The sequence below is a fragment of the Lissotriton helveticus genome, chromosome 2_1 (genome assembly GCF_964261635.1).
Source record: "Lissotriton helveticus chromosome 2_1, aLisHel1.1, whole genome shotgun sequence".
Lineage (NCBI taxonomy): Eukaryota > Metazoa > Chordata > Amphibia > Caudata > Salamandridae > Lissotriton > Lissotriton helveticus.
In genome coordinates, this window is record NC_136059.1 from 101,104,664 (window position 1) to 101,129,247 (window position 24,584).

A 24,584-nucleotide genomic window follows, 5' to 3' on the forward strand; every position below is an offset into this window, starting at 1 on the left:
ATCTGGAAGGTCTGTCTCCAAAGAGTGGACATCTCAGGGTGACATTAGCCTTACCGGCCCACCACTGATGTCTGGCATCTTGAAGTTCTGTCTCCAAAGAGCGGACATCTGGAGGTGACGTTAGCCTTACGGACCTGCCACTGATGCCCTGCATCTGGAAGGTCTGTCCACTAAGATTGTACTTCGTGAGGTGACGTTAGCCTTACCGGCCCGCCTCTGATGCCCTACATCTGGAAGGTCTGTCCACTAAGAGTGGTCTTCGTGAGGTGAGGTTAGCCTTACTGACCCGCCACTGATGCCATGCATCTGGAGGGTCTGTCCCCAAAGAGTGGACACCTCGAGGTGACGTTAGTTTTACCGACCCGCCACTGATTTCCTGCATCTTGAAATTCTATCCACAAAGAGTGGAATTCATGAGGGGACGTTAGCCTTACCGACCCGCCACTGATGCCCTGCATCTATAAGATCTGTCCCCAAAGAGTAGACATCTCAAGGTGACATTAGCCTTACCGACCCGCCACTGATGTCCTGTAACTGGAAGGTCTGTTGCTAGAGAGTGGACATCTCGAGGTGATGTTAGCATCACAGACCCACCACTGATGTCCTGCATCTGGAAGGTCGGTCTCGAAAGAGTGGGCATCTCAAGGTGATGCTAGCATCACTGACCTGCCATTGATGTCCGGCATCTGGAAGGTCTGTCTCCAAAGAGTGGACATCTCGAGGTGACATTAGCCTTACCGGCCCGCCACTGATGTCTGGCATCTTGAAGTTCTGTCTCCAAAGAGTGAACATCTGGAGGTGACGTTAGCCTTACGGACCTGCCACTGATGCCCTGCATCTGGAGGGTCTGTCCCCAAAGAGTGGACACCTCGAGTTGACGTTAGTTTTACCGACTCACCACTGATTTCCTGCATCTTGAAGTTCTGTTCACAAAGAGTGGACTTCGTGAGGGGACGTTAGCCTTACTGACCCGCCACTGATGCCATGCATCTGGAGGGTCTGTCCCCAAAGAGTGGACACCTCGAGTTGACGTTAGTTTTACCGACTCACCACTGATTTCCTGCATCTTGAAGTTCTGTCCACAAAGAGTGGAATTCGTGAGGGGACGTTAGCCTTACCGACCCGCCACTGATGCCCCGCATCTATAAGGTCTGTCCCACAGAGTAGACATCTCGAGGTGACATTAGACTTACCGACCCGCCACTGATGTCCTATAACTGGAAGGTCTGTTGCTAGAGAGTGGACATCACAAGGTGATATTAGCCTTACCTACCCGCCACTGATTTCCTGCATCTGGAATGTCTGTTCACAAAGAGTAGAGATCGTGAGGTGATGCTAGCTTTACTGGCCTGACATTGATTTCCTTCATCTGGAAGGCCTGTCCACTAAGAGTGGAGATCGTGAGGTGAGCTTAGCCTTACCAGCCCACCACTGATGTCCTGCATCTGGAAGGTCTGTCTCCAAAGAGTGGACACCTCGAGATGACATTAGCCTCACCGACCCGCCACTGATGCCCTGCATCTAGAGGGTCTGTCATTAGAGAGTAGGCATCTCGAGGTTATGTTAGCTTTACCAGCCCGTACTGATAAATGCAGCTGAAATGTTTGTCCCCAAAGATTGGGCATCTTGAAGTTACATTAGCTTTACCCACCAGCCACTGATGTCCTTCAGCTGGAAGGTCTGTCCTCAAAGAGCGGACATCTCGAAGTGAAGTTAGCCTTACCGACCTACCACTGAGGTCTTTTAGCTGGAAAGTCTGTCGCAAGAGAGTGGACATCTCGAAGTGACGTTTGCTTTACTAGCCTGACACTGATATCCTACGTCTGGAAGTTCTGTCCACAAAGAGTGGACTTCACAACGCGGCATTGGACTTACTGGCCTAGCACTACTGATGCTTTTTCTGCAGCTGAAAGGTCCTTCCGCATAGGACGGGACACACCTCAGGCGGTACTACCCTTCCCAGCCCACCACTGCTGACGGTTCCCTGCAGCTGAAGGTTCACCCCCAGAGGACAGGACATTCTGAAGCACAGAAGTGTTCACTGATGATCTGTGGGTGAATGTTGTTGGGGTCATTCATTCAGTCATTTCATTTATTTATTTATAAGTACGTCGCCAAATGAAGGCAAAACAAAAACAGGAAAACAAATACAAGGAAAAATGATGCCATGAAACACAGCCTGTAAATACACTCTTACAACTACTACACTCTCTGTGTAGTCCCCAAAGTCCAGCAGTGTATGGAGTCGGACTATTGCCTAGTTAATTTCTTCTCAGTCGTACCAGAATCCTACTGAATTTGGTGGAAGGCCTACCATCAGGTTGTTCCCACCAAGCTGAACATCCCCCCCAGCTCTCATTTTTAAGTTTGACATTTCCTTTAAGTTGGACTGACTGACATTCAAGCATGCACAAAAAATCCCTGAGAAAACCACTTTATTTATCAAAATCATATGATGAAATGTCTGAAGTAATGGAGCAATGGAGAGTAGTGAGTTTGTGAATGGGGGAATTCATTTTACTGCTTCCACTTGTACAGACCCCAACCCTGCCTGGCAGTAACCAACCATCGAAGTCAGAAAGGGGCCACCGGTTCTTAATGGTAGGACTAATAAAACTGCTCTATCTTTCCTACTTTCTATACTCCTGCCTGGTACTGAATCCATGCTAACAGATATCTTACTTATTACACATCCCTGGCTAATACTGAAGGCGTGCTAACAGAGATCTTACGTATTACACACCCCTAGCTAATACTGAAGACTGCTAACAGAGATCTTAGGTATTACACACCCCTTGCTAATACTGAAGACTGCTAACAGAGATCTTAGGTATTACACACCCCTTGCTAATACTGAAGACTGCTAACAGAGATCTTACTTATTACACACCCCTGGCTAATTCTGAAGGCGTGCTAACAGAGATATTACTTAATACACACCCCTAGCCAATACTGAAGGCGTGCTAGTAGAGATCTTACTTATTACACAGCCCTGGCTAATTCTGAAGGCGTGCTAACAGAGATCTTACTTATTACTTATCTGCATTTGCTAAATACCACTTCTCATCAATGCCAGCGTCTCGATTTGGCTAAACAGCCATACTTTCTTCCCTATATTTGCCCTAGTTGCTCCTTTATCACTAATAATTACCGATGCTCACCAATAACTAACACAAATAAAAAGATCATACCGCCTAAACCATGTGTAGCTGCACTATTAAATGAACGCTCCTTGCCCAAGCATAAATATGAGATCTCCAATTTCATTGAGGTTTACAATATCGATCTCCTCTTCATCACTGAAACATGGGGCGATCTCTCCTGACTTCGTTGCGGCCACCCCCGAAGGATATTCAAATGTTAGACTGGACAGACCACCCCCACAAAAAGGAGGCGGATTAGCCATTATATACCGTAGAAACCTAACAGTACGAACAGAAACCATTCCCACCCCATGTTGTGAAGCTTTGTCTTTCACTATCTCTATTCCAAATGCATACTTATTTACCGCCCCCCTGGACCTCGCAGTCCTTTTCTCGCTAACTTACCCATTTTTTTAGAACCATTGGCATGTGAAAGCTACTACACCATTTTGGGTGATTTTAATTTCCACCTTGAGCTGCAGGATAACCCCGACACCACCGCCCTGTTATCTGAATTAGATGCAATAGGACTCCCACAACTAGTCACTGGTTCCACGCATACTGCGGGCCATCTTTTGGATGGTCTCTTCTCCAGCGAGAAATCACTTGTGGTAAAGGACCTCCTTCCCTTCACCTGGACGGATCACTCTGCCATTCTTTTTGACTTTTTCCTATGACCTACTCCCCCCCTAGTTAATACTCCCCCTCCCACGAATCAATTTAGAGCATGGAAAAGTATCGACATCTCCGCTTCTCAGTCCTCACTATTAACTTCCTTGCCACCCACTTTGACCGATCCTGAACTAGGTGCTAATAACTAAACTAACTGGATACTAAACACTGTCAATCTGACAGTTCCACTAAAGAAACAATCCACCAACAGGATTCTTAAATCCTCACCCTGGTTCAATGATACTCTTAGACAGGAAAAACAAAAGTGTAGGCGTCAGGAACGCAAATGGAGACGTGACTACGACCCAGATCAAAAATCCCTCTACAAAAACATGATATCCAATTACAAACAACTAATTATCATGGAGAAAAGTAAATTTTATAGCAATCAAATTAATCTTGCACAAGACTCGACTAAACAACTTTTCCAGGTAGTGACGCGCCTCTCTGGACAAGCAGCGACCACCCCAATCACACACACCCAAGAGTTATGTAACTCCTTGGCAAATCATTTCCAAAAAAAGTCACAGATATTTTTACCCAATTTAAAGCCCATGCTACCAGCATTGGACACCCACCCTTCACTCCCAATGCCCACACTCCACTGGCCCGGGCATGTTCTAGCCCCCCTCACTCAAGCCCCTCTGGCTCCTTCCAAGAATTCACCCAGATTTCTTCAGAACTGGTATCCCATCTCATATGTACCACGAACTGTGGATCTCCGGAAGACCCATGCCCCCCTTCTATTCTCAAAAACTTTCCAGAAATTATAGGCCCAAAACTCACTGACATTTTTAATGCCATGTTCTTGTCCACTACCTTCCCCTCCATCTGGAAGAAAGCCACCATCAAACCTCTCATCAAGAAAAGCTCACTAGATCCGTCGATAGTCGCCAATTATCGACCAATCGCCTGCCTCCCGCTCCCCGCCAAAATTGTGGAAAAAATCATGAACACTCAAATCTCAGATTTTATAGACCAAAACAACTGTCTGGATGATACACAATTTGGCTTCCGGAAGGGACACGGGACGGAAACTGCGCTTATTAAAGCTACAGAGGAAATCAGGAAGACTCTCGATGATGGAGGATCAGCAGTGCTTATTTTACTGGACCTGTCTGCAGCCTTTGACACGGTCGCTCACTCCATCTTGATCGACCGTGTCACAGCGGCAGGCATTACAGGGGCGGCGAAAGACCTCATCGCCTCATTTCTCGCTGATCGAGTACAGTCAGTTGCCTTCGGCAATTTTAACTCACCTCCTTTCACTCTCCCCTGCGGTGTTCCCCAGGGATCCTCGCTAAGTCCTACACTATTCAACATTTATGTGTCAGACTTAGCGAGGATCATAAAAATCCATCACCTGGCGGTAACATCCTATGCTGACGACACCCAGATTGTTTTAGCCATAAACAAAAATGGAGATGAAGTGGCCTCTAATTTTAATCTGGGAATGCTGGCAATAAGTAATTGGATGTCCACAAATTGTTTGAAACTGAACTCCGATAAAACGGAGGTGATGTTGTTTGGTAACCTCTCCCCTGCCTGGTCCCCCACATGGTGGCCTGATGCCCTCGGACCACCCCCTCCCCCAGTGACCAAGGCAAGAAATCTTGGAGTTATACTGGATACTAAACTCACGTTCATGCACCAAGTTAATGCGGTAGTATCCTCCTCATTCTACACCATGAGAATGATAAAAAAACTCCTACCCTATCTCCCCATGAATATGGCAAAAACTCTGATCAGCGCACTTGTCATGGCCCGCATAGACTACTGCAATGCCCTTCTAGTCAATGCTCAAGAAGGTGTTCTAAAAAAATTGCAACTGGTGCAGAATGCTGCGGCCAGATTGATCACAGCAAGCCCCAAGTATACCTCCATATCTGGCACAATTCGAAAGCTTCACTGGTTACCAGTAAAGAAGAGAACTACATTTAAAGCTCTTTGCATTGCATATAAGGCAATTCACGCTCAAGGCCCAGAATTTCTGAAAGACTCACTTTGCCCTTATAAACCTGCTAGATCCCTTCGATCCTCAACTGCTGGTCTCATACAGGTCCCCAGGACTAAGAAAGTCTCCTGGGGAGACAGATCCTTCATAGTGACCACCATCAAACTATGGAACAATCTTCCACATCATATTAAAACCTCTACTTCCCTTCTTTCTTTCCGCAGACAGATAAAGACCCGGCTGTTTAAGCAATAACTTCTCATGGACTAGTTCAATAAACACTCAGCGCCGAGACACCCTCGGGTATTTGAGCGCTTAATAAATTTCCCAAATAAATACACACCCCTAGCTAATACTGAAGGAGTGCTAACAGAGATCTTCCTTATTACACACCCCTAGCTAATTCTGAAGGCGTGCTAACAGAGATATTACTTTATACACACCCCTAGCCAATACTGAAGGCGTGCTAGCAGAGATCTGACTTATTACACACCCCTGGCAAATACTGAAGGCGTGCTAACAGAGATCTTACTTAATACACACCCCTAGCCAATACTGAAGGCGTGCTAGCAGAGATCTGACTTATTACACACCCCTGGCAAATACTGAAGGCGTGCTAACAGAGATCTTACTTATTACACACCCCTAGCCAATACCGAAGGCGTGCTAACAGAGATCTTACTTATTGCACACCCCTAGCCAATACCGAAGGCGTGCTAACAGAGATCTTACTAATTACAGACCACTGGCCAATACTGAAGGCGTGCCAACAGAGATCTTACTTATTACACACCCCTGGCCAATACTGAAGGCGTGCTAACAGAGATCTTACTTATTACACAGCCCTGGCTAATTCTGAAGGCGTGCTAACAGAGATCTTACTTATTACACACCCCTAGCTAATACTGAAGGAATGCTAAAAGAGATCTTACTTATTACACACCCCTAGCTAATTCTGAAGGTGTGCTAACAGAGATCTTACTCAATACACACCCCTAGCCAATACTAAAGGCGTGCTAGCAGAGATCTTACTTATTACACACCCCTAGATAATACTGAAGGAGTGCTAACAGAGATCTTACTCAATGCACACCCCAGCTAATACTGAAGGTGTGCTAACAGAGATCTTACATATTACACACCCCTAACTAATACTGAAGACTGCTAACAGAGGTCTTACTTATTACACACCTTTAGCTAATACTGAAGGTGTGCTAAGAGAGATCTTAGCTAATACACACCCCTAGCTAATACTGAAGGCGTGCTAACAGAGACCTTACTTGTTACATACCCCAGCCAATACTGAAAGCGTGCTAACAGAGGTCTCACTTATTACACACCCCAAGCCAATACTGAAGGCGCGCTAACAGAGATCTTACTTATTATACACCCCTAGTTAATACTGAAGGCGTGCTAACAATATCTTGCTTATTACACACCCCTACCCAGTAAAGAAGGCGTGCTAACATAGATCTGGCTTATTAAACACCCCTAGCTAATACTGTAGGCGCGCTAACAAAGAACTTACCTTGTACACACCCCTAGCTAATACTGAAGGCGAGCTATCATAGATTTTGCTTATTACACCCCTAGCCAGTACAGAAGGTGTGCTAACAGTGATCTTGCTTATTACACACCTCTAGCCAATACTGAAAGCATGCTAACAGAGATCTCATTCATTACACACCCCTAGCTAATACTGAAAGGGATCCTAACAGAGATCTCACTTATTACAAACCCCTAGATAATAATGAAAGCTTCTAAAAGAGATCTTACTTATTACACACTCATAGATAATACTGAAAGAATGCTTACAGACATGTTTCTTATTACACACCCCTAGCCAATACTGAAGGCATTCTAATTGAGACAGCATTTTACACACCCTTAGCCAATACTGAAGGCATCCTAAGAGAGCTTGCACTTTATACACCCCACCGAATACCGAGTACATGCTAACGGAGATCTCGCTTATTACACACCTCTAGCTAATACTGAAGGCATGCTAACAGAGATCTTACTTATTACACACCTGAGCTAATTCTGAAGGCATGCTAACAGAGATTTTACTTATTACACAACTCTAGTTAACACTGAAGGCATGCTAACAGACGGATCACTGAAAGAATATCGACTACCACAATATCGAGTACCCAAAATATCGAGGTGAAAATATCTACTACAAAAATATCGAGTTTGTATGTACAAACAGGTAAGTACAAAAATATCGACTACAAAATATCGTTTACAAAAATATCGTTGTAAAAAATGTCGACTTTACTAAAAACAATGTTTAATTACATTAATATAAAAAATTAATTACTAAAATATAATTAACAATACTTAAAATAACTTTTAATAATTAAATATTTAATGAAAGTAAAAAAAAATATATTTTTAATCATATTTCTTAAAACATATATATATAGTAACAACATTTAATTAAATAATAGGCAATATTGTATATGTACCCCAAAAACCCAAAACTGACCCTGAACCCTAAAAATACCCCTTTACCCAAAAACTAAAAACTGACCCTGAACCCTAAAAATAACCCTTTACCCAAAAACTGAAAACTGACCCTGAACCCTAAAAATACCCCTTTACCCAAAAACTGAAAACTGACCCTGAACCCTAAAAATACCCCTTGACCCAAAAACTGAAAACTGACCCTGAACCCTAAAAATACCCCTTTACCCAAAAACTGAAAACTGACCCTGAACCCTAAAAATACCCCTTTACCCAAAAACTGAAAACTGACCCTGAACCCTAAAAATACCCCTTTACCCAAAAACTAAAAACTGACCCTGAACCCTAAAAATACCCCTTTACCCAAAAACTGAAAACTGACCCTGAACCCTAAAAATACCCCTTTACCCAAAAACTGAAAACTGACCCTGAACCCTAAAAATACCCCTTTACCCAAAAACTGAAAACTGACCCTGAACCCTAAAAATACCCCTTTACCCAAAAACTAAAAACTGACACTGAACCCTAAAAATACCCCTTTCATTTAACATAATTAGCAATTAATCAATTAAATAAAATTAATTACCAATTACATTTTAATTAATTAACAAACATTTTTTAATTAACAATTAATTAATTATTACTACCAATTAATAAATTTACATATTTAATTAATTATAATTAAATTACTTCCCACCCTATTCCCCTATAAACCCACAACCCGCTAGAGAAAATAAATTATTTTAATTAACATAATTAGCAAGTAATCAATTAAATAAAATTAATTACCAATTAAATTTTAAATAATTAACATATATTATTTAATTACCAATTAATTAATTATTACTACCAATTAATAAATTTACATATTTAATTAATTATAATTAAATTACTTCCCACCCTATTCCCCTATAAACCCACAACCCGCTACAGAATTAAATTACACAATAATTAAAAAAATAATTAATTAAAAAAAAAAATAAAAAAAATTGACACTTTTCACACATATTATAACATAAACACACTATAAATAATTAAATATTATTTAAAAAACTATATTTTTTACTATCTAGATTATATACTTGGATATTTTCACTGTCTATATTATTTACAGTCGATATTACTTCACTTACCTTAAAAACGATATTTTGGCTGTCGATATTCTGTCTAGTCGATATTTTCTCCAAACGATATTTAAAACTCGATATTCTGTCCAGACGATATTTTGGAGTCGATATTATGTCTGTGCACCCTAACAGACATCTTGCTTATTGCACACCCCTAGCTAATTCTGAAGACATCCTAACAGAGCTCACACTTTACAAACCTCTAGCTAGTACTGAAGGCATGCTAACAGAGATCTGGCTTAATACACACCCCTAGCAAATACTGAAGGCACGCTAACAGAGATCTTATTTATTGGGACTCTTCATTGTGTGTGACCTGAACTGTCTAGTGCGACTCGTATCAAAGTGCACCAGACGTTGTGCCTCATTTTCAGGGAGTGGTGGTGGAGCGGCTTCATGATCCCTAGTTTCCAGTCTGTATGGGTGCTACTTTGATCGACGTGTGTCTGTTGGGGTGCCTCCTTCTTCCTAAAGGGCCCCCCTGCTTCATCCCTCATTCATTGATTGTCACTTTTGTGCCCTCAGTGTGGTGGACCAACTGACCTCTCCTCACCCGGCCCGACGACTTTGTGTTGCTAGGTAGTATTGCCCGGACCAAGCCTGGGTGGTGAGAGTAATTGACTGGCTTAAGAATTGCTTCCGAGAGTGATTGGAAGTGGGTCAAGAGACTGTATAACCCCCCTGTACTTCACAGAACCGGGCTGGTGATGGAAGGCATAATGTGGAATTCCTTGATTGAAAGGATATCTCCCTCAGCTCACTTCTTCTCCACATACCATGGGTGAACTCACAGAGTAGTGGCCAAACCCCCATTTGTCAATTGCAGCCTAATCAGTCCTGCTACTTAACCCCTCATTCGTCCCTTGGACCCTGACTAAGTGTTACTCCATCCATGATTGGCCTAGAATCGGGGTGAAGGTGTTCTTTATCTCCAGCCCATGGTTGTGGTGTAGTCCAGGTTAGCTGAATGGTGGAAGAGGGCTTGAGCCACGAGGTCTGCGTGTGCATTATCAACTGGCCTGCTGGATATCAGTGGCACTGCATTACGGTGCTGTGTGCTGTGTATGCAAGTGCGCTCCATATGGAACTGCCTGATATCCTTGGCATCACATATCGGTGCTGAGTGAGTGTGTGGGAGTGGCTGCCTGTTATTAATTACACGTTGCTTCCTCGCCAAAATAATACTACGTTTGACATAGTTTTTTTCTCTTGTGGCCTTGGCCTATGGTGCTGCTTAAAAGTGTTGTAATTATCTCTGTGTAGACAATGCTGAAATTGTTGTTGTTGTCTGGGGTGCACTTTATAACTGTGTGGTATTACAATAATTGCCAGGGTGGGCCTCATTCTGACAACATTTCGCATCTCATAAGGGTGATGGGGGTAAAATACGAACTTTCCCAAGTGTGCAAACTCCTTCTGTCATTTTAACTAGGTTAGGCCTAGTACTGCTAGTGATATTTCTGCATGTTCATGTTGTGTTAGCTAATGTATATGTTGAACACAAACTTTATTTACATTCACTACTTGCGGTCTGTTTTGTAACACTCAGTGTATTTATTGTGTGAGATTGCTTTGCCAATGCTTTACCACATTTCCTCTGTGGGAAGCCTGACTGCTCAGTGCAATGCTACCAAAGGGGGAGCACAGGTTATACAGTGAGTGCAATCACCCAGTTCTGAAGAGAGTAGCAGGTTTTTCCTGGTTAGGGTATCGCCTCAGCCAACCACAACGCGCCAGTTCCAACATTTGCTGATCAGAGGTGTGGATATGACTTGCATATGCACAGCATCGCACAGTAACTAATTGCGCACTGCAACTTCACATAGGCAAAGTGTTCCTTTGTTTCCTACGGTGTTCTTGAAGGACTGATTGGTCAGCGATTTTTGTTCCACTTAGATCTCTATTTCTGCTCCCGCTTGTTTGACACCATCCCTTGGGTCCTACCTAAGGGGGACTTGTTTGAGTTGCTGATCTGGACCTGTATGCGGTGACACTGCTTAAAGAGTTCTGCCAGGAGAGTCGGGTGTTTGACAGCCCTGCGAGCATGCGCCGAGTCCCACCCAGAAGGGTCAGTGAATGGTGGGGAGATCCCGAGTGTTGGGAGGGATTGGAGCTGACACAGGGATTTCCTGATGGACTGCCTGGGGATGGGAGACCCTTTCCTTTCAGGATGGGGTTTTCTTGGACACAGGTAACAGTGTGTTCTCCAATGGCATGACCTCCTAAGAGTTGGAGGACAGAAGGGAAGAATATATGCTGAAGTTAGAGCTTGCCAGACAGGACAAGGAGCAGGCCCTAGCCCTTCCTAAATTAGTAAAGGAACAGGCCCTTGCCACATTAGAAATAGAGCAAGCCTTGGCTGAGAAGAGGCTAGCCATGGAAAAGAGAAAAAGATGGCCCATCAACTTAGCCTTAAAGAGCCGGACTTTAGAACCCTTCAGATAGAGTCCCATTGAAGTAGCGGTGGCAGCACACTAGTGCATCTGACAGTGAGAGTAGAAGTCTTATCCCAAAGAAGACAGTACCAAGATTCCTGTTGGGGTGGGGCATTAAGAAATGGCTGGCAGCCTCTGAGCAGGTATCAACAGCACTCGGGTTCCATAGGAAATCTGGGGTGGCGGAGGGGGGCAACTTATGGTAGTGCTTACGTGGGGAGGGTAGCTATTCTTACACCAGCAGGGAAGGACAATTTGAGCTATCTGGTCAAGAAAGCCATTCTGAGCAATACGTTTTGGGGAGGACCCAAACTGTCCGCAGCAGATGGGGTGGATTTCTTACTCTACACTGGAAAGACATTGGAGTATGGCCCTCAGTCACATGGGCAGGCTACCTTCCCACCATGGGTGAGGGAGACTCACGTTAGTATAGGCAGTTCCCTGTGGAGCTGGGTGAGGAATGAGTCCCATTTTCCTTCTCAAAGTGACGGGGAGTCAGGGTGGGTAAAATCCCAGGATGCCCTATGCCCAGCCCCTGTGCCAGGTGTATTAACAAAGGAGGCCCCAGGTGGGGAAGCTGTTCTGTGCTGGGAGAAAACCCATTGAAGGGGGTCCCCTTGTGGCAGGGGGGACATGGGTGGATGGATGGAACACAAACGGCGTCCCACCGGTTCAGGGTTTGGGTGGTACCCCTCCCAAAAGGGTGATACAGGCATCCAAAAAGGGGAACATATAACTCACCACTGGCCATTGTTCATCTAAGGGTACAGCCCCTGGGCTGGAGGACCTGGTGCAGGAAGCCATCCCTGACCTGGTCAGAAGAAAAGTGGGAAAATGGTGCAAGATATCTGCGGCCTCATGACCCCCTTTCTGGAGCCAGGAAGGGTGGAGGTCCTTGGGTGGCTAGGTGCTTTGTTATGGATGCTGGGGACAGTTGGCACCCTTTGCCTGGTGCTGTTCCAGTAAACTAAGGTGGCAAGGGTGGGTAACGACGGAAGTACTCAGTGTTCCCTGTTGGCATGCCCGCTACCACCTTTTGGAGTCTTGTGCTTTTCTAAACCTGAAGTGTACTTGCCTGTGTCACCAGTTCATGTCATGGCGTGCATATCCAAATTGCAAACCTACCTTAAGACCCAAACGTGGCGCTGTATGTATGGAAATGCACTGTCTCTTCACTTTTCTGAGCAAACGTTTGGTGTGATATTTGGCGCTGCACGCACGAGCAGTCTGGCTCCTGGCGCGACCCTACACTGCCACACACAGAGGAAAAAAATTTGAGGGAGCATTGGAAGTACTAATCCTGGGACAGACCGTGCTACAACCAAGGGTGGACCCTGAGAGAGGCAAAAAGCATCCTACTGGGATCATGGGCCTAGGATTGGGGTCAGGGGGTTACCACCACAGTGGTAGGCCATCGTCCAGGCTCTAACGCCCTGAGCAGGTAAATTTATCAAGAGGATTATTAAACTACCCTGGCATTAGGCTGGGAGTTGGTCATGTCTTCTTAGGGGGTTTCCCTAAAACCTTTTGCTTCTTTCTCCATATGATTTTTGCTCATTCTCTTTTCGTAGCCCTGGGACACTGGGTGCTTATCCACTGTAATGCAATGTGAAAGTTTGCTTGCCCTTCCTACCCATGCTAGGAAGTGGTGCTTATCTGATTGGTTTAGGTGTTGTACCTGTAAGTGCCCTGTAAAAAGGGTGTACTGCATACCCAGGGCAGGTGCTGCACTGGCTAATGGTGGGACATAGCACTAATTGTGCCACCCACCAGAAGAGATTTTCAAACATTTATCAAGCCTGCCATTGCAGACCTGGGGTGTGCAGTTCCACCTATGCTCAAGTTGGCATGTTCAACTCATTATTCAACCCTGAGTATGCCTTCCACTACCACTAGAGCACCCCAAGGGTACGCCCTGTAGGGTGGAGCAATTGGAAGAGAAAAGGCAGGGCATATGAACATGGCTGTTCCCTGCCCCTAGGTAGTGATAAATCCTCATGTGGGTTTTCCCTACCTAGGAGGATGGCTCTTTCCATGGGGCAACACCAGCGTTTTGCTCATTCTCTTTTTAGTGGCCATGGGGCTCTGGGCACGCTCCCACTGTAAATGCAATGTGAAAGTGTGTGCGCCCTTCCTACACTTGTTAGGAAATGGTACTTACCTGATGGTTCTAAACATGTCTCAAGCCTGCAATTGCAGGCCTGTGTGTGAACACTTGCACATATGATCAGGTTGACCTTTCTAAACCACTGGAAAATCCTGAAGGGACCTTTCATGACCACTAGGGCACTACTGGGGTAAGTCTCAAGGGGTGAAGCAAGTGGTAGGTGAAAGGCAGGGTAGGTACACCTTTGTGTTCCCTGCCCAGGAATTGAAGAATACCCATGTGTGTTTTCTCTACTTAAGAGGTCTGCTCTTTCCATAGGATAACATGGAAGAATGGCTGAAATGATTTCAGGCTGCAATAGTGGATTGCAGTGGAGCAGCCGCATAATGTTTCCTGTCATTGGATTCATAATATCAAACCCTGCCTGTGGTGAAGGTGGATTTGTCATTACTAGCTTAGAAATGCCACTACCAGAAAGTGGCTGTTTCTCGGCTCTAAAACTCCGTCTATGCCTTTTAGTTTGCCTCTAGTCCACACTGCAGGCTGGGGGCGCACATCTGTGCATTCTCTAGAGACAGCTAAGAACATTAGGCATACAATTGTAACAACAGACCTCTGCCATTTGAGGGCATGGCTGGATAGATTGGAGGCAGAGGTTTTGATACTTGGCCTTTGGGAAGCCAGATCATGGCCTCAATAAAGATTAAGATCTGCATTCCATGGCCTCATAGCAGACAGGAGTGAAATTTTGGGTAGACATCTGCGGTTCAAAGGGAAAATCTCTGAGCCAACCCCAACTTCAAAGGCACACTCAAGTATAACTACTGGTGCCATACTTTTGCAGAGGAGAAATATACTTGTGGGGATGTGGGACCGGAGATCATGGAAGCGCACGGTGTACACTGTCAGAGGAATCTGTTGTGCACAAGAAGGATTGCTGCCATTTGATGGACTGTGCACCCTTCCTGAATAGTAGCTGGGCTGGGGTGACTACCTTCTGCTGCGTGACACCCTTAAGTGTGCTCTCCACGGGCTTGCTGGCTTGCTGCCTGTTCTCTTGTTGAGGTCTTAGGGACATCAAAGACCTACCGCAAGGGACCCACACTGTCCCAAATCATAGCGTGTCGTGAGCGTGGAACTAAGTATTGTGCCTGGAGACCGAATTGCCTTGTGCAGGGCCCCAAAAGCAATGCCTGCATCTAAGGAGTGTGGCTCTTGCATTGTGGGGTCTCAAAGCACATAAGCATCTTGTTGGTGGCGAGTGGATTCACCGGTTTCAGGACTCAATGTGGTCCGCTTTGCCGATCATGCCGCATCTCTCTCGTGCAACACGCCAACTTCATGCTCATTGTGACCGGTGTACGATTCACAGGTTGCGACCCTAGAAGGTGAGTGTGTACCCATACTAGTGCCTCATTCTACCTTGTGCGGCACTGTTCAACTTGCGCCTGTGAGTGCAGCAGACCAACTGCCCTCTTCTCACCCGGCCCGATGATTTTGTGTTGTCAGGTAGTATTGCCTGGACCGGGCATGATAAAAGAGTAATTGACTTGGTTAAATCACTTCGAGAGTAATTGGTAGCGGGTCAAGAGTCAGCGTAACCCCCTCTGTGGTTCATAGAACTGGGCTGGCGCCAGAAGGCACAGTATGGAATCCCTTGACTGAACGACTAGTGCCCTCGGCGCTTCTGCTCAGCATACCGCATTGTTTGTGGAAATAGGTGGAGGCGGGAGCCTGTTTGAAGAGGCTTGAGAGAGTTCAGAATCGGTTGTGTGCACTGTTCTATGTATTCTGGAAAACACTGCATAAGAAGAGAGGCTGGTCGCCTTTAGCTGAATATTCATATCTGTGGAATGTATGAGTGGAATTCAAACTGAGAGTCAACCTTCTCTGCCTGCGAGATATTATAGTGGAATCCCAAGTGGGGGGTTTTCCAGTCATACATGTGAAGTTTGCCTCCGTAGTGCCTGAAATCCCTGTCACTCTTATCTTCCTTCAGTATATGGAATACTATACCACATTCTAATGAAAAATAGAAGAGAATTTCTCTATTTGCTACTTGGTCTCCTGATGTGCTATTTCATATTTAGGTACAATATGCTCATAAAGAAGGTGGTAGCATAACATTTGAGACCACCGAAACATGCATTGACTGCTAGTGTGTCCAGTCCTGTGCCACAACACCAGAAACAGAATATTACAGAAACTCCGCCGGTGTATGCGGGACGTTTGCTTTTCTAGACTGTTGTATGATGAATGTATGGTATGTAGTGTGAGTGAGATGTTAGTAGAAAGTGAGCTATAGAAGGTCAAATAGAATTGTTGGTTTTCTGAAGTAAAGGTGTTTTAAAATTAAGTAAAAAAATAAATGTGTACAATTTAATACTAGTTGAAAATGTGTAATACAGTGTATGATATAAAGAAATGAATATCTGTTTTATTTGTAAAAACTAGCAGACATTGAACGTTTTTGTAATGATCATAACAAGAATACAAAATGGCAAAGTAATATGCTATAAATAAAAAATAAGTAAAATGTGGTCTGGATTTGTTACAATGTGAAAGGGTTTTAGGAAGGTAGGACCCATTACTATATTCCTTTTTGTGTTTTCCCCCTGGTCCTATGTCTTTATTACATAAAAGTCAGGGGGGCTTTTTATATATTTTGCTTCTGCTCCACATAGCGTGCGTGAACTTTCTGAGTAGTGGCAAAACCCTCATTCGTCGGCTGCCATCTTAATGGCCGTCCCAGCTATTTCACCTTCTTCCTTGGAACCCTGATCAAGTGTGACTCCATCCGCAATCAGCCTAGAATCAGGGGGGGAGGTTTTCCTTATCTCCAGCCCATGGGTGTGGGGTAGTTGGGGTTAGCTAAATGGTGGAGGAGGGCTTGTGCCATGGGGTCTGCTAATGTATTATCAACTGACCTGCCGGACATCAGCGGCACCACACTACGGTGCTGTGTGTATGTGTGTGCGATTGTGCTCCATATGGGCCTGCTTGATATGCGGGACACAGTGTATCGATGCTGAGTGAGTTTGTGGGAGTAACTACGTATTGATCACTGTCCAGTACAACTGAATCTAATGGTTTCAGTTATACCATTTTGTTTTTAACTCTAGCACAAGGTAGCCAGAATTAAGGTCAGGAGGTTAGCCTTGTAGTTAGTTTTAACTCATTCACTTAATTGCACTGCACCTCTCATGACACTCCACTGGCTCACATTGGGTTTTTAGTAACAACCCATCCAATAAAACATCCCTGAGCTCCTCCCTTGCAGCGAGGTTGTTGTAGTCCGCACCATGACTAGGTTTCATGGTGCAAGGAGAATTTCCAATGATAAAGCATGAAACCCCTGGTGTGTGAGGGAAACCGTCCTTAAAAGGGACACCCCCCTGTTGTCAGCCCCTTGTTTGCGTTCTCTTATTTTACCAGACCAGAGGGTTTTGTGTGTTCTGAGTTATTGTAAGTGGGGAGTTTGCCCTCCCTGGTCTTTTAAATCTCCTCAGGCCCCTTCTGTGTATACATGCAAGTTCAGCAATGCCTCATGAGGTAAATTGAAGCACAACTATGGTTACGCCCCCAACTCTGAGGGTCGCAATGAGCATGCAGTTGGAGTGTCGCATGACAGAAATGTGGCACAATCGACGAAGCAGACCACATGGGTCCCACAACCGGTGAATCCGCACACTGCAAACAAGAGACTTATGCGTGCCAAAGGTTCCCATATTAAGGGGGCCACAGACTTTAGTTGCGGGCCCGACTTTGGGGCTCTGCATCAGGCGTTCCAGTCTCCAGGCACAATACTTAGGTCCATGCTCACACCGTAACACCAGTTGGAATCCTGCAGATGATGTGGGAACTTGAAAGGGCACCGATTTCCAGGTGTCACAAGTAGATGGTGTGGGTCCCTCGTAGGAGATCTTTGATGTCTACTAATTTCTCCTAATGAAAAATATATCTTCTGATAATTTCTTGAAGGTACTGAATTATTTCATGATTTTTGGATGGGATTCTTTAAATGAATCATTTGAAGCTAGAAAATGTGGAATCCTTGGCATTTCTACATGAAACATGACAAAGCCATCTTTACCATTAGAAAGGGGTTATCTCTGAGAATCCATTAATTGGAAACATGATAAGGCTACGCCACAGCAATCCATTGTTGCATCCCAATGTACCAGTCTGCAATGATAGGCTGAACACATACTCTGAGGCACTATCGGTGCCAGTGCGCCTACCAGACTGTACTGACAAAGTGGACATAGGTTTGGGCACATGGTCTACAAGGGTGCCTGACCTTGTATTTTGAAATCCCAGCAGTGTAACACGCACTCTAGTCGGCAATGGCAGACTGGGCATGTATATTGGAAATACTAGCATTGCAAAACGCACCCAATTCTGCAATGGCAGGCTGGGCCTGTATATTTGAAATACCAGCATTGCATCAAGCACCACAGTCTGCGAGGGCAGGCAGGACATGTAAATTGGAAATACCAGCTGGGTTAATGCACACACCAGATAAGCACTTTTTACTAACGTCTGTAGGAAGGGTGCTTACGCACTTTACCACTTCATCTGTAGTGGGGAAGTGCACCAATCCCTATGGCTAAGACAAGAGAATAAGAAACCCCCAAAGAAAAAAAGTCTGAGGAAATGCTACCTGAAGGGTCTAGGCCTAACTGTGATTATGCTGAATTTCAAAAGTAGGTATTGTGTTGTCATACCCGAGAGTCTCCGACTCCAAGTCATTAAACTCCCTCACAAAGGACATCGTGGCATTGTCGCCACCAAAAGAGCCCTGAGAGATCGAGTGTGGTTCCCGCGCTTGGACGAGCGAGTTGAAAGGAAACTAAAGGAGTGCCACTTATGTAATTGCCTGTCCCCTAATATGACCCATCATCTACTAACCATGTCTGGTCTCCCTGCACGTGGGTGGGAAAGAGAAGCAGTTGATTTCTTTGGGCCCCTAACGGATGCACATCATCTCATGGTAGTCATTGATGAGTTTTCCCATTTTCCTCTCATCAGCAACACATGACAAGGTTATTGAGCTGCTTCCCGGCATCTTTACAGCATGGGGCATCCCAGACCACTTAAAATCTGACAACAGCCCACCATTACATAGCAAGGAGTTTCTAACTAGACTCAATATCAAGCATCAAAGAAGTACACCCTTGTGGCCTCCAGATAATTGTGTTCTGGCATGATTTATAGTCACCCTAGAGAGAATGATCCAACGTGCGTTGATGGAGGGAATCGAGCTGAGTCAGTCCTTATGTCAAGCCCTCCATGCCTATCATTCAACTCCTCACTCCACCACTGGCGAGAGTGTTGCCACCTTGCTGTTTGGGAGCTATTAGAACAAAGCTACCACAGTGGACCAATGAACAAACTCAGACTGCTGACAAGGTTCGTGCCACGGACACTGTTAGAAAATGTCAAATGAAGACATGTGTTTCATTTGTCAGGACATATGCTTCAGAAATTTCTGTAGATAAAAGTGACTGGGTTCCTGTCAAACAAAAACAGAAGGGGAAAACACATTCTCTGTTTGCTGTTGAGCCTCTGAGAGTTGTAATGCACTAAGGACATATGATAACAGCGCAACGTCCCAGAAAGTCCATCATAAGGGAACGTCAAATTTGAGATATCTATCTCGACAGTCATCAGCCCCTGTAATCCCAGATGGGGTTGCGCACCTGACCGCCCAGGTCAAACATCAGCTCCTGTCCCCTCGGTGTCCCCTCTGGGTGCATCTCAACTGCCTCAGGCCACGTGATCTGGCCAAACAGTGCAAGCACCTAGATGACTTATCAAAGAAAAATAAAATACTGCTGTTGTTTACACCTTTTGATTTAGCAATGGGGGAGATATGGAGGCAGGTGTATCAATATTGATTTTTGCGATTCTGTAATTGCGATTTTTTGCGAATCGCAAAATGGTATGTATGTAGTATTTTGTGATTTTTTAGCGATTCCCTAAAAATCGCTAAAAATTCTGAGAATATTTTGCGATTCCTTACATTGCGAAATTCGCAATTTAAGAAATCGCATAAAACGGGAATCTGCAATGCAGTACCGGCTGATGACATCACACCCAGGAACAGGGAATGATTACCTGCACCTGCTAGCCTGAGCCACACCCAGTGGTAGTTGGCAAACTTTTGGAGGCAGAGCAGACCTGTTTGGAGTGTAATGGAGTCCCAGAACACACTGGAGGGAATGGCTGGAGACAAAAGGAAGAGAAAACACAAGTTTTCAGAAAAGGAACAAGAAATTCTAATTGAAGAAATGGTGTGCAGCCATGAGTTGCTTTTTGAGAAAAAGGCATTAAAAGTTCCTGAATCAAGGAAAAAAAAAATCTGGCTGGAGATTCAGCAAAATGTGAATGCTGTGGGAGTGACAAACCGTACCATAGAAGAACTGAATAAAAGATGGTATGACATGCGTCAAAGATCTAAAGAGAGGGTTGCTGAAAGAATTAAGGAAGCAAACAAAACTGGTGGTGGAACTTCAACAGCAGATCAACCAACACCACACAAGGAACTTGTTGAATCCACTCTGCTGCCAGAGAGTGTGAGTGGAGTGGCTGATATAGACAGCTCTGACCCTACACCAACTGCACAAGGTAAGATGCATGCAAAGAAGTCCAGCAAAAGAGTTTAATGCATGTGTGTTTGTGTAGGGCCTGTACTCAGTGTGAGTAATGTAGTAGTCCTGGGAGACAGTTTAACACATAGCAAGCAATGCATCATGGGAGTAGTAGTGCACTCATAATTGTATCAAATTGCCATCACAGAAACACATGAAAACTTTGTTCTTTTACTTTGAAGGCAGAAATATAGTATAGTGAAAGTTAGTTGTTAAAAAAAAACTTTATTTGTCAGAAAATGCACATACAAACACAAACTCATATGTCTCACTCTACATCTACAGAACAATTAAGGGAATCCAGGGATCAAAGTGAGGGCGATGAATCACCTCCGCATGTTGTATCTGATGCTGAAGGAGGATGCACTGATGAGACTGTCGCTACTCCAATTGTGCGCAGAAAGCGCAGGTACCTCCTCTGACACCATAGGAAGAAGATGTAAATAATTATGGGGGTACAGTAGACAGTGGCCATGACACAGTGGGCCCTCGTGACTCTCAAGAGCAACCCCAAAGTCAAAGAAGGCCACGTACATACAGGTTGGATACATCTAGGAGCAGCAGTGGTCAACTGGAAACACCAACAGTTTTTGCAGGTTTAGAGCAGGATATGCTTCACGTGCAGCGCCTGCAACATAAGGCCCTTCGTTCAATAAATAGACAGCTTTCAAAATTAAACACAAACCAAGAAAGCATGGTTGAAGGAATGAAGAGTATGGCTGCATTGATTGACAGACTGTGTTTAACCCTCGAACGTACTGAGACTTCTCGCAACAGGGCTGCACACCATGCACGTGGGAGAATGCATGGTTATACAAAAGCCATTTACCGGCTAATTACCGTGACATGCAACTTCACTAGGCGCTGCATCAACATGCAGCGGGAAATGAGTGAATTCACTCATAACATGGCAAAAGGCTTGGATAAAGTCACCTCTGCAGTTGAAATATTACAAACTGCAAACTCTGGCGCAAGCGCTCTCATTGCTTCAGTTGACAGCGAGGACACATCCAGCAGGAGTAGTAGGAACCCCACACCAACTTCTCAAATGACCCAGCGCAGAAGTGGAAGGCGTGCTGGCACTTCACCTGATCATGAAAGCATGCAATCAGAAGAACGTCCAGCGCCAACCCGCCAGCGCAAGAAGTGACAGTTTACAGTGCAATACTTTTTTCATTAATGCATTGTCTAACATGGCTTTCTGTCACATTTATGTTACTTTACCCTTACAGTGTACTAACATTTCCAGTTTGACAACTGTACCATGGTTTGTGTGTTGTGAATAAAAACAACACTTGCAAAAAAGAGAAATTTTGTGAAATTGCTTGTCTTACCTAAAAGTAATTCCGTGTAATCTCAGACCGTCTTTGACGGCCAGCCGCTGCTCCTACTCCAGCTGCAGCCCTTCTACGTGCAGGTATGGCATCATCATCAGATGTGTCTGACTCACTCACTTCAATGTCTGTGCCTTTGCGCACAGCCATGTTATGCAGCATTGCACAGCTAGTTACAATTTTGCAACAGGTTTCAGGACTGTATTGCAAAGCTCCTCCACTTTTGTGTATGCAGCGGAAACGGCTTTTTAAAATGCCAAATGTGCGTTCAATGACCCCACGTGTTGACCGGTGTGCCCTGTTGTATCTTCTCTCACTTGCATTTGCTGGATTCAAGTATGGCGTTAGGATGAAGTCACGCACTGCATAGGCACTCTCACCTGCATGGAAGAAACAAAAGAGTAACTGTGTGTTCCATTGTCAAATGAATGATGGATGGATGGATGGATGTATGCAAGAGTATTATTTACCTAGCAGGTATCCCTCTCCAAACTGTCCAGCACTCAGACGTCTATGAATTCCACGATATCTGAAAATGAAGGAGTCATGTGTGCTGCCTGGGTACTTTGACACTATATCATTGATGATGTATTTGGCATTGCACACAATCAGGATGTTGAGGGAGTGGTAGCTTTTCCTGTTTCGAAAAACATATTCTGTGGCTGCTGGTGGAATGATGGCAATATGGGTTCCGTCAATGCATCCAATCACATGTGGGAAACGTGCAATTTGATAGAAATCCAACTTGGTTTCTTGTATGGCTTGTTGGGTGTTTGAAAAGTAGATGAGATGTTGAAGCCTGTTCAGCATTGCATCCAGGAAGGCATGAAAAAACCGTGAAAGGACACATTGGGACATCCCGCCAACCTCTGCAATGATGCTTTGAAAAGACCCTGAAGCCAAAAGGTGCAGTGAGCACAATACCTGCACATGAGTTGGAATTGATTGTGTCCTGCCTGTTAGATGCTCCAAAAAAGGTTTCAATTAATCAATGAGATCCAAAATGGTGTTTGGATGAAGTCTGTATTTGTCATATATGTCCTCTTCAGTCTGCTGGAAGGGCGTGATGCGTAGTCTGAAAATTCTCTCCTGTCTCTGTCTCCTCTGTGCAACAGCTTGAATACGCAGCCTCCTGGCTATCAGGTATAGTCCAGCCATTTAAAAAAAAAACTCAGTGCATAGTGGGTGCCTTTTTATATATTTTTTCTAGTTACCACCTGCATGTAGTTGGTGTTAACTGCGATTTCTTAATTTGCGATTTTATGAAATTCACAATCTGCGAATTTTTTACTACATCTCGTTGCGATTTCTTATGCTGCGGTTTCTTGTTTGCGAAATTCGCAAATCTTGAGACACGCAAATTAAGTAATCCCAAATATTGCGATTTCTTAATTTGTGATGCGATTTTTTACATACATACTGATTTCTTTTTTTTTTGGTCGCAAATGCTGTTTTTTTGCGATTCGCAACGTTTGCGACTAAAAAATACATTGATACATCTGCCCCATAGTGTCTTGAGACTATGAGCGTGAGGACCCAGTGGCTATCAGGGCCGGACTGGCTACCGGGTGTTTCTGTGTGCTGCGGAGCTGGGGGCTAATTTCTCTGCGGTGGGGGCTGATTTCGTTGATGGGGCCCTGCGTGCGCTTTGAAATAAAAAAAAGCAAAATTTATTTTGTTCAGCACACGCAGGTCCCCATCAACGAAATCAACCCCGAGCTCGTCAGCACACACAACCGCCCGGTAGCCAGTCCGGACCTGGTTGCTAGGGGCGAACTCAATGAGAGAGAATTGTGTAACCATTTAGGGAGGTGCTTCAGTGTGGTCATTAACGGTTAGGAGAATGAGGAGTTCAATGTTGTACACTGGAGAATAAAGATATCAGTTATGAGCTTTGTGTGCGGCGTGTTCATTTTGCACACATCTGGGCTGGGGAGGATGCTACACCTATATTGTTAGGTTTTCATTCAGTCTGCCTCTCCCACCTTTTTCCCACCCTATTCTTTGTTCCTCTTGTGTGCCAACTTCATATCATCCTCACAAGGGCATACATGCTTGTTAACTGCATTGCTTCAGCACTTCCAGCTCACTTTTTCCGCTGCACCCAGGTGAATGCCCCCTCCCAGGTAATTGTGGACACAGTCATTGTGTTTTATGGGTGCTGTTGACCTGTGTACTGGGCATGGTTTATCTTCACCCTTCTCCTTTCCTGATTTCATCACCCTAGCCCTTCTTAGCCCACCCTCTCACCTATAAGTTATCTGGTGAACAGCAAAGGAGTGTTTTTATTGGGCAGAACAGGCTGGATGCAGTGCAGGGGCATCAAAAGAAGGTCCTCGGGAGTGCACCAGTGCTGACGTCACTCCACCCTGTATGTAATACCTTTGTTTTGTTCTAATCAGCAATTCACAAACTTCTATGTGCACACACAGCAGACGTAGAAAAGCATTTTTAAACCACAAACAATGGTGCAACTGTATTACGCAAATGCTGCGAACATACATACACCTCACAGGTAAAGGTATCCCTCTTTTATTCTGGTGCTTCCAGCTGTGTACACCCCTAGACCAGGATGCCAGTGTGCAGTGTATTTTGTTTTCAAACTATGGGGCTGCAGCTAATGTATTCCTGTTAGGGATTTGCCACTCATCACACTGTGACAGCCAAGTAATTATGGACTCCATTGGCTA